Genomic DNA, 10,796 nt, shown 5'->3' with positions numbered 1-10,796 from the left:
CCATGAAAACCAAGCTGATCCTTTGGGGCTGTCTTTCTTCATTTTGCATATTTTACTTAAGACTCTGGCTGGCCTGCCCATGGCTCCTTTATCTTTCCTCATTCTCCTACCCTCTGATGTCCCTTCTTCTAAATATTAGGTAATATTTGAAAAGATTCCTATAATCAATCATTCCTTCAGCTCTGTTCATTCAGCAAAATTTCAAAGTAAAGTGAAATTAAATAAAAATTTACAGGCACTGCCAAATTCCAACCCTACTAACCTGGCCAAATGGACTCAAGACAATATTCTCCAGTAGAAACTTGAATATTTTCCTGTTGGTTAAAAATTCTTTCCAGGGGGATGTCAGGAAAGAAGGCAGAGAAAGCATTTTTAGGTTTAACTAATTAATACTTTAGACAAATTGAAGCTCTTATGATAGAAACCGCTGTTGGCTTAAGAGAAAAGGCAGAAGAATAAATGTCAAATGGCTGTAAACATGAGGAATTTATAATGGACAATTAATACATTCTACTAGGCCCACCCTTTTGCAGTTTTATAAGCCAAAGACAGAGCCGACTTTGCTTCTGAGTTGATAGGCTGAGCTGAAGTAGGCATGGACCATGTGCCTTGTACTCCTTGTTTGTAAAGTGTTAGCGAACCTTAGGCTGAACATGCCCCAGGACAGTTCTGACCCATCAAAGAGCCTGACAGGCAGCCAATGTTCCAATCCTGTATTTGTTTTTAATCTCTGTTAAATTTTCATCAGATATTTCTTGAGTTCTTTCCCTTAAGATCAATGAACTTATACTTTGGTTTACTAATAAAGCAAAAGAATTGCTAATTTATTTCTTCTCAAGCCAGCGTTGGCCTGCCCTCTCAATCAATTGGAACAGGGAGCAGTGGGGTTCAGGTTGCTGGCAGCCTCCACCAGTTAATCCATTTGGCTGCATGGGAAATGGAGGCGTAGGCTACTAGGAAGAAAAACTCAAGGCTGATGAGAAAGGTATATGAAAATGTAGATCTACTTAATATAGCAGGTGACGGGGGCCAAAACAATCTTAGTCTGCTCTGTTCATGGTAAAGTAAGGGAACCTCAACGACGAGTTTGGTTTTGAGAGAAATAATTTGAAATAAAGAAAATGTTCTAGTAGCATTTACAATTGTCTTTTAAAATAATCTGGACTCATTACTGGGAACAAGTCATATTCTTTTCCAAATGTTATTCTCTGAAGTTTAGTATGCCTTTTTAAAATCGTGCTACTGAAGTATTAAAAGAAAAATGCAAAGGGGTAACACCATCCATATAACACTGTGGGTTCCACGTCCTCATAAGAGAAATGAGATGGTTTACAAACTTACTTTCAGCGTTGTGAGTTTAGTAATGGCCCAGACTTCTGTGAAAGGGGCAATACCAACATTTGCAGGAATATGCTGTTTAAATGGCTAGTTCACTTCTCAGGGGATAAATTGAAGCACTAAGGTATTGGGCAGATTAAAGAGGTTCTATGTAGATTATCATCGAAAATTAACAAGTGCAGTGCTATTTTAGTCAGTCTTTCACCATTGAGTAACACAGGACTAAACAATAAGCCGGAGGTTTGTTGTTGTTGGTGGTGGTGGTGATTTTTTTTTTCATGCCCATACGTAGTGAATGGTTTCCAGTTCACGCTATTCCTATGACTGGCCTACCCAGCATCAAGCATGGCTTTTTGTTTAAACACTACACCTGATAGGGACACAGCCTCTTTCAATCAACAGGTAATAATAACACACTGCCAAGAGAAAGACACAGAACTGTAGAAACTCTAGGGGGAACCACTGTGACTGCAATTCACGGAAGAGATGTGGACAGTCCTTCTGTCCCAAGACACAGGAAGCAACTGCCCAGAGGGAGTTAAAGGAGCTCTTCTTTAACCTCATTAATTAGAAAGGAGAGCCAAGTCTGGACCAAGGACTACGGTTCATATTAAGAAGAAGAATCCTAGTTTTTCCATCTTTAATTTCTATGATTGTGCAAATCTAAATTAAAAACACTAGAATGTTTAAAATGTTTGACATGTATTTTTCAAGCCACAACAAGAGCTCAACATAGTACATTATGTACAGAAGGGGAGAAAAGCCAAACTTAACACCAGCTTTATGAAATTAAATAACTAGGAAACCAGCCACCAGCTCAGGTTTCAAGCTTTTGTCTTAAATACTAATATTAAAAAAAAAAAAGAAAAGAAAAAGAAAGAAAAATTAAACCAAAACAAAAGCCTGGTTCTTGGACAGTTTAAGGAAATAAATGGCTCTTCAAGCACATGCATACTTTACGACTAAAATCATAGACAATTTACTTCTCACAACATGAAAACAATTTTACATATGTCTGTTTGATGAAATGTGTGCTCTGGAAACCGTCTATGTCTTTCCAGTACCTCGCTGATGGCAAGTCAGTCTTCAAGTATATTTCTCTCCCTCTGTGTAATGTGCCATGTGCTGCTTTTACTATCTGGACCTGTGTACTTCAAACACTTGGGTATGTGTTCAGAAATCACAAAGTACGTTTTTTTCTTTCTTATGAGAGGTGATGAATAGATAATAAAACCAAGAGACATTAAAGAAACCCAAATGTCGAGAATTTTAAGAATGAATAAAGCTCCCATTAAAGTAGTCACTTTTGGAGACAGGATGCTTGAATGGCTTTGTTTCTGCTCTTAGATATGCTGGGACTTTATGTCCAGAAATGTGTATATAGTGACTGCAACGCCACAGACATCGTTCTTGAGAGTGTGTAGTTTGTCTTTTGAAGGCGAGTTATCTGTGTAACTGAATCATCTGTCTTGGTCGGCAGAATTCAGATCATTATCAGCCAAGATTTTGGCAAGGGACACAACTCAACGTGTGTGTGTGTGTGTGTGTGTGTGTGTGTGTGTGTGTGTGTGTGTAGAGTCAAATGGAAAATGTCAAGCCTCACCATGGATGAAATTAATCTATGCCATTTCTTGAGGACTACCTGTGAGGGTGAGGTGTGGCTGCTCAAGGCAGTCCCAAGAGGAAGGCCCCTTACATCAGATGGAAAGTAAACTCACTGGAGTAAGCATGTGGTCAAGAGAGGAAATGAGTATCTTCATTCACTCATCATAATTCAGCCTTATTCCTTTATCCTGTCCCTGCCTTTAAAAAGTCATTAACCTATACTAGTTAGAAACGAATGGGTTTCATTACGACATTTCAAAACCTCTATATAATGTATTTTGATCATCTTTATCACCATTACCCTCTCTTGGTCCCGCCTCCCTCCTGGAAATCCCTTCATCTTCATAGCTACCCCCTCATTCACTCTGAATGTCTTTAGGATGCTTTATGACCCAGTGAGCTTCATGAGGGTTCTTTACAGGAGCATGAGTAAGGGCTCATGCCTTATTATTATTATTATTATTATTATTATTATTATTATTATTATTATTATTATTATTATTTTTGTATAGGGAAACTTTGAACATGCATTTTATGTCAACTTGACACAGCTAGTGTCATCTGAAGGGAGGGACCCACAAATGAAAAAAAAATACTTTTGTCCAATCTGGCTATAAGGCATTTTTCTAATTAGTGGTCAATAGGGGAAGGCCCAGCTTATTGTGGGTGGTGCCATGCTGGGCTGGTGGTCTTGGGTTCTATAAGGAAGCAGACTAAGCAAGCCAGAAGGAGCAAGCCAGTAAACAGACACCCTCCATGGCCTCTGCATCAGCTCTTGTCTCCAGGTTCCTGCTTTGACTTCTATCAGCTATTAACTATGATGTGGAAGTTTAAACCCAATAAATCTTTTCCTCCTCAACTTGCTTTTGGTCATGGTGTTTCATCATAGCATTAGTAACCCTTACCAATAAACTTTGATATCTAAATTTTTATTTAAAAATTCATGCATATATACTTATTATATATATGTTATATTATTTATATTTTAAATATTTTGTTATATGTTTCATCTTTCACACACATGCAGTAAGGAGATTCATTATGACATTATCATATATTTGTCATATTTTGCTCTTTTAAAATATTTATTTATCTATTTATTATTTTTTTATGTGCAAAATTATTATTTATTATTTTGTCTGACTATACGCGTGTACACCAGGTACATGTGGTGCCTGTGGGGGTCAGAAGAAACCATCAGAATCCCTGGAACTGTAGTTGAAAATCAATGTTTTTCAACGTTCCTAATGCTGTGACCCTTTAATACATGTTGCGGCAACCCCAACCATAAAATTATTTTTGTTGCTACTTCATAACCACAATTCTGCTACTGTTATGAACCATAATGTAAATATCTGATATGCAGGATACCTGATATGTGGCCTCTGTGTAAAGGTCTTTTGATCCCCAAAGGGGTCCTGACCCACAGGTTGAGAATCACTGTTATAGATGGTTGTGAACTGTCTTGTGGATGCTGGGAATGAGCTAAGGTGCCTTGGAAGAGCAGACTTAACTCCTGAGCCATCTCTCCATCATTGTTCCTGTTCATCCCTCCTCCTGATACTCTCTCTCTTATTCCCCTCACCCTCTTGCTTGTTTCCTGTCCCACCATGTATCTTCTCTTCTGCTTTCACAGGTATTCTCCTTTGGTACCCAATCTCCTCTCTTATGGGATTTCTTTATTTCCTCTTGTGGACTCTTTCTATTGTGAGCATTTTTTGGCACATTTAAATTAAGACATATATTCACCATTAATTAGCATTCAGGAAAACAAATGATTTTTTTTTTTTTGATCAAGACTAAGAGGTTTAATTGAGCCTGTTTATTCATACATACAAGTGCATGCTTAGTATGTTTTATCTTATTTCAAGAAAGCATAATGGAAATTTGTTTTTATAATCTCATCCTAGTTGCTTAATGGATTCTCTCTTTCCACATTGCCTACTATGTTGAATATTCATTTTGTGCTAGTTACTCTCATAGAACTTTTATCTTTTGCTCTTTATTCATTGTTATATTTGTCTCAGAATTGAAAATAATGATAGGGACAGAACATTTTGTCACTAAGTTACTTTCCTGGGAAACAGCATAACTCAATGTTCTGCTGTATGCTTGCGTTTTCTTCTCAAGCCATGAAAATCAAATGCCCTTTGATATTTTAATGAGAAAGTTGATAATGAGATATTATGAAGCACTTTCTGGAGTTTTCGCAATTTTCTTGAATGTCCTATTCTGCAGTGGCCAACCTCACTCGGCTTTTGAGGACAGATGACGAGAAAGTATTCATACGCGTTTGATTGTTTTTGGGTGTAGTTTGTGATTCATGGATGTAAATTTTATAATCCAAGATAACCTATTTGAAAGGCAGGTAAAACCTGCTGAGATTGTCATTTAATTTTTCCAGAAGCAATTTTGGGCAAAATGTTATTGTCTCCCCCCCACCCCGCCCCCAGGTAACAAATTCATAGACTGATGGTCACTGTCCAAGCTAAGGCACATGGTAGGGTCAAAACATAGGTCCTGACCCAGGTAGACAGGATAATGTTCTAACTGAATGCTGTGTTTCCCTTATGCATAAGCCTTAAAACCCCAAGGTCACAGTATCAGGAATGAGGTTCTTGGGAGATTATTAGGTTTTGATGAGGCCCTGAGGATGGGAACCCTGTAATAAGATTAGGACCTATTATCTTTGGAGTATGAAATGCAACCCCATAAGCTTGTGGCAGTGCTGTCTTGGGACACAGTGGAAACTTCAGGGAGTGTGGCAGACAGTGGGGCCTGTCCTTGCATCATTATAATTGGTACCCAGTTCTTTCTTCTCTATTTACTTTCTGTCCATCATGAGACAAGTGGCCTCTGCCAACAGAATCCCTGTCCTGTAGGTTGCTTGCATGAGGTATTTTGTGGCAGTGGTGAAAAGTCTAGTACAATACTCTTGTGAAGGGACTGCTCAGCGTGTGAAGCTACCTCAGGAGGGTACCTCACTGCAAGAAAGCTCTCCGATTGGCCAACATCTTTTCAGCTCCTAGAAGAAAGTTTCTCTTGCTAAGTCATCCAGGCTATGGCGTGTTATTTTAGCAGCCCACCCAGGGTGAGAGAGATGACATCTTTAGGAACAGCAACCCTGGCTCTGTTCAAGGAATTTCTTTTTACTTTGAAGATTCCCAGAAACAAGGGGAAGAGGGAACTGCTTAATTTTTATCACATGAAATAAAGTGTGTGGAGGTTCACCATACTTGGAAAAAGCATAACAAATGGATAATTTTATTTGAAAAAGAAAGTGAGGGACCAAAATTCTTCTCCCAGATCTCCAAAGGAGGATGAAAGCAAGCTCACAGCAGGTAAAACGTACAGTCTGGAAGTTTCCAAAAAGTGACAGTAAGTTGCATTTAAAAAATTCTTCTCAATACACTCTCTCCAGCCTGAGGAAAAGGGCTGCACCACCACATAGTTCCTGATTTCAAGCATATGAAGTAACACAGTTTTCAGAATAGAGCATTTTAGTAGGTGATCAATTGCTCATTTGGGTCAGACAGATGAATTCAAACTGCATTTATGCCACATTACCCGCACCCTACTATTTCAGTGTTTTCTCTTCCCCCTTTAACTATTGAAAATGTTTTTTTCCATACAACATATTCTGATTGCCATTTTTCCTCCCTAATCTCCTCCTGGATTCTCACTTCTCTGTCTATCCAACACAATGTCTTCCTTCTCTCTCTTTATATAATAAACATGTAAATAAAAAGTGAAAACAGGATAAAAAAAACTAGACAAACATAAAAAACAAAGAAAAACACAGGAAACAAATATACACACATACACAAACCCTATAAAACCCCTATAAAATTGGAAATCATAATATGTAATCAAAAGACCTGTAAGATAAAAATATGCCCCCCCCCAAAATTATGAGGCAAAACACCTCCAGAAATAACCATGGAGTTAGCTTTGTGTTGGCCTTTTACTGCTGGGCATGGAGCCTGCCCTTAAGAGTGTGTTTTATGTACCAAATGAGTCTCCATTGGGAAAAATAAGCTTTTACCTTAGCAAGAAGTTGTCAATTGGAAATAACTTCTGGGTGGTTAGGGATGAGACTGTGTGTCCAGTTTCTCTCAGAGCTGAGACCCCAATCTAGCTTAGAGCTGTGCAGGCCCTGTGCATGCTGCCATATTCTCTGGGAAATCATATGAGCATTAGTCCTATTGTGTCTGTTAAGGCACTGTTTTGTTTATATCTTCCATCCCTACTTGCTCTTGCAATTTTCCTGTATCCTCTTCCTGAAGGGAGGGGTTTGATTAAAAAAAATAAACATCACATTTAGGACTATTTCAAGGTCCTTTGTTCTCTCCACACGGTACGGTTGTGGGTCTCTGCGTTAGTTCCCATCTACTGCGAGAGGAAGCTTCTCTGCTGGTGGCTGAGTGAGTCCTGATCTATGAGCATAGCAGAACGCCATTAGATTATATAGCAGAATATCCTTTTATTGCTACATTCCTTCAGCAGAAAATAGTATTTAGTTTCCTTCTAGTTTCATGCCCTATCTAGTCCCAAGTTCTTGGCCGTCTGATAGTGTCAAGTATGGTTTCCATTTCATGAAATGGGCCTTAAGTCCACTAAGATAGCGGGTGTTCACTGCTGCTGTACCACCATTGCACTAGCACCAGGTATTATGTGAGCAGGTCACCATTGTAGATAAAGGGATTTGTAGCTGGGTTGTTGGTTTTCTTTCTCCTTTGGTTGTGTGTAGGCTACCTTCCAGGGCTATGAACACTACCATAAACAGTAGTGGATGAAGGCTGCCTTTGGAGACCAGCTTGATCTCTCCGTGTTCAATGAGTTGTGTACACGTTGTCTTAAGCACTAGGACCTTACCATCATTTTGTGGAGAGGAGCCGGTACCCGTGACAATAGCCTGAGTTGTCTGTGGGATTCCATGGGGGCTTCTTTGGCCAAGAACTAAATTAGATTTAACCCATTCCTGGCACTGGAGGTTTTACTTGGTGGTGAGAGGAGTCTAGTCAAGGCTTTCTCTCCCCTGATATTTTTTTTTTAAATTTCATTTAGATTTCTTTTATAGATGGATTCACTTTAGGAAGCATCTACTGTAGCAGTTAGTGTCCATATGGCCTCTCAAATGGCCCTTAGTGTTAATCGTCTCTTCCTATGTTCTCTCTCTTGACCACTTCTTCTCACCCCTTCTCCATTTAACCATTCAAATCCGGGCTCCCTTACCCACCACCCACCTCCCTATAACTACATATTTTATTCCTCTTCCTTGGGAGAGCCTTCTCTCCCAACTAACCCCTCACTTTGTACCTAACCTCTCCCACTATCCATCCAAGGTTTAAAACGTACTGGCATCACATATACTAGAACACATTTTTGCCTTGTTCTCACTCAAGATTTTTTTTTTTTTTTTTTTTTTTTTTTTTTTTTTTTTTTTTTTTTGTGGCTCCATCTCTCTATCTGCAAATTTCATTTTTAACAGTAATAAAAGGGAGTAATACTCCCTTGTATAAAGGTACCACCTTTTAGCTATCCATTCATTTATTACAGCATATCTAAGCTGGTTTACTTTCTGCATAGTATGAGGAGAGCAGCAATGAAGATAGATGAGCAAGTGTCTTTGAATTAGGATGTACAGTTCTTTGGATGTAGGCACAAGAGTCTTGTGGTAGATCTATTCCTATCTTTCTGAGGAACTGCCATATTGATTTCCATAGGAGCTGCATAAGTTTGCAGTCCCACCAACAACTGATAAGTGTTCCCCTCTTTCCACATCCCCACCAGCATGAGCTATCTTTTTAAATTTTTATTTATCTTATTTTTTAATTTTTTTTTATCTTGGACATTCTGATTGGTGTAAGATGAAATGTAAAGGTAGTTTTTTTTTTTTTTCATTTGCATCTCCCTGAAAACTAAGGATATTGAACATTTTGTGGTTCATATTTTGAGAAATCTCTCTTTAATTCTCTATCCTATTTTAAAGTTAGGTTGTTTTTGGATGTCAATTTTTTTGAGTTCTTTATGTATTTTAGATACTAGGGCCTCTATCATATGTGCAATTGGTAAGGAACTTTTCCCACTCTGTGGCCTGCTGATTTGTCTGACTGACGGCATCCTTTGCCATACAGAAGCCGTTCAGTTTTATGAGGTCCAATTTCTTAATTGCTGTTTTTGTGCCTGCTATTGGTGTCCTGTTCAGAACCTTTTCCTGTGCCAATGCATTCAAGAGTATTGCCCACTTTTTCTTCTATCATATTCAGGGTATTTGACTTTATGTTGAGATTCTTAATCCATTTAGTTGAGTTTTGTGCACAGTGATAAATATAGATTTAGTTGTAGTCTCTACATGCAGCCATCCACTTTGAACAGCGCCATTTGTTGAAGATGTTCCCCTCTCCCAGGGTGAATTTCTGGCTCCTTTGTAAAAAATCGGGTGTCCACTGATATGTCTGGGTCTTCTGTTTGATTCCATTGATCAACATGGCGTTTTAAAAATGACAATACCATGCTGTATTTATTACTATAGTTCTGTAGTATAATTTGAGAGCAAGGATGGTGATACTTTCAGTAGTTCTTTTATTATTCAGGATTGTTTTAACTTTCCTGGATTTTTAATGTTTCTATAAGAAGACTGAAAATTATCCTTCAAGGTCTGTAAAGAACTGTGTTGAAATTGTAATGAAAATTCCATGGAATATGTGGATTGATCTAGGCAGGATGGCCTGTTTTTTTTTTTTTTTTTTTTTTTTTTTTTCCTATATTGATCCTATAAATTTGTAAGCATGGGAGATCTTTCCATCTTCTGTTATCTTCTTCAATAAAGTTTTAGTACACGTGTCTTTCACTTGCTTGGTTAGAGCTACCCTCAAGCTACGTTTCTGAGGCTGTTGTGAAAGGTCTTGTTTTCCTGCTTTCTTTCTCAGTCCGTGTGTCATCTGTATACAGGAGGGCTACTGGTTTTTAATGTGTTAATTTTGTATCCTGCTACATTCTGGAAAGTGACCATCAGCTGTAGAGATTTCTTGGTAGAGTTTTTAGGGTCATTTATGCATAAAATTATATCACACTTTACATCTTTCTTTCCTATTTGAATCCCCTTGCTCTCCTTTAGTTGTCTTATGGAGCCAGCGAAGATTTCCAGTACTGTATTGAACAGGTATGGAGAAAGTAGGCCTCTTTGTCTTGTTCCAAACTTTAGAGAAAAGGCTTTATCCTCTTTAAACTTTAGAGGAAACCCCCACTTTAGAGGAGCTTTTCTTCATTTAAGTTGACCAGCTAAGGGCTTGCTGTAAGCCACCTTTGTTATAGTAAGGTACGCCCCATTTTACCCCTTGTCTTTCCAAGACTGTTATCTTAAAGTGCTGTTGGCTTTTGTCAAAGGCCTTTCTGAGTCTAATGAGACGATTGTTTAGTTTTTGTCTTTCAGCCTGTTTATGTGGGGAATTACATTTATTGATTTATGTATGTGGAAGCATCCCTGCATCTTTGATCAGAGTGGATAATCTTTTTGTAGTGTTCTTGGATTTGGTTTGCATGTGTTTTATTGAGAATTTTTTTTCATCTATGTTAATAAGGGACATGGGTGTGTAATTTTCTTTCTTTCTTGGGTCTTTGTATGGTTTGGGTAATTGTGTCCTCATAAAAAGACTTAGGAAATGCTTATTTTGTTTCTATTTTGCAGAATAATTTGAAGAGTATTAATGCTTCTTGAATGTGTAGTCAAATTCTGTAATGAATCCATCTAGCTATGGGACATATGTTTTTGTCTGGGAGACCTTTAATTACAGTTTATAACTCATTAGGAGTTCTAAGTCTATTTAAATTGCTTATCTTATCTAGATTTA

General features: G+C 38.1%; 1 long non-coding RNA gene across 1 annotated transcript in view; it reads left to right on the top strand.

Annotated features, from left to right (window-relative positions):
- The first annotated feature begins 855 nt into the window (after window positions 1–855).
- Window positions 856–10,796, top strand: part of LOC127199355 (uncharacterized) — a 70,013-nt gene continuing 60,072 nt past the window's right edge. Inside the window, exon 1 of the long non-coding RNA XR_007831930.1 lies at window positions 856–985. This is a non-coding gene — a long non-coding RNA (uncharacterized LOC127199355). The remainder of the gene's footprint in view (window positions 986–10,796) is intronic.

This window comes from Acomys russatus, chromosome 15, assembly GCF_903995435.1.
Source record: "Acomys russatus chromosome 15, mAcoRus1.1, whole genome shotgun sequence".
Taxonomy (NCBI): domain Eukaryota; kingdom Metazoa; phylum Chordata; class Mammalia; order Rodentia; family Muridae; genus Acomys; species Acomys russatus.
Note: the sequence above shows the minus strand (reverse complement) of the source record. Positions and strands in the feature narration are given on the sequence as shown.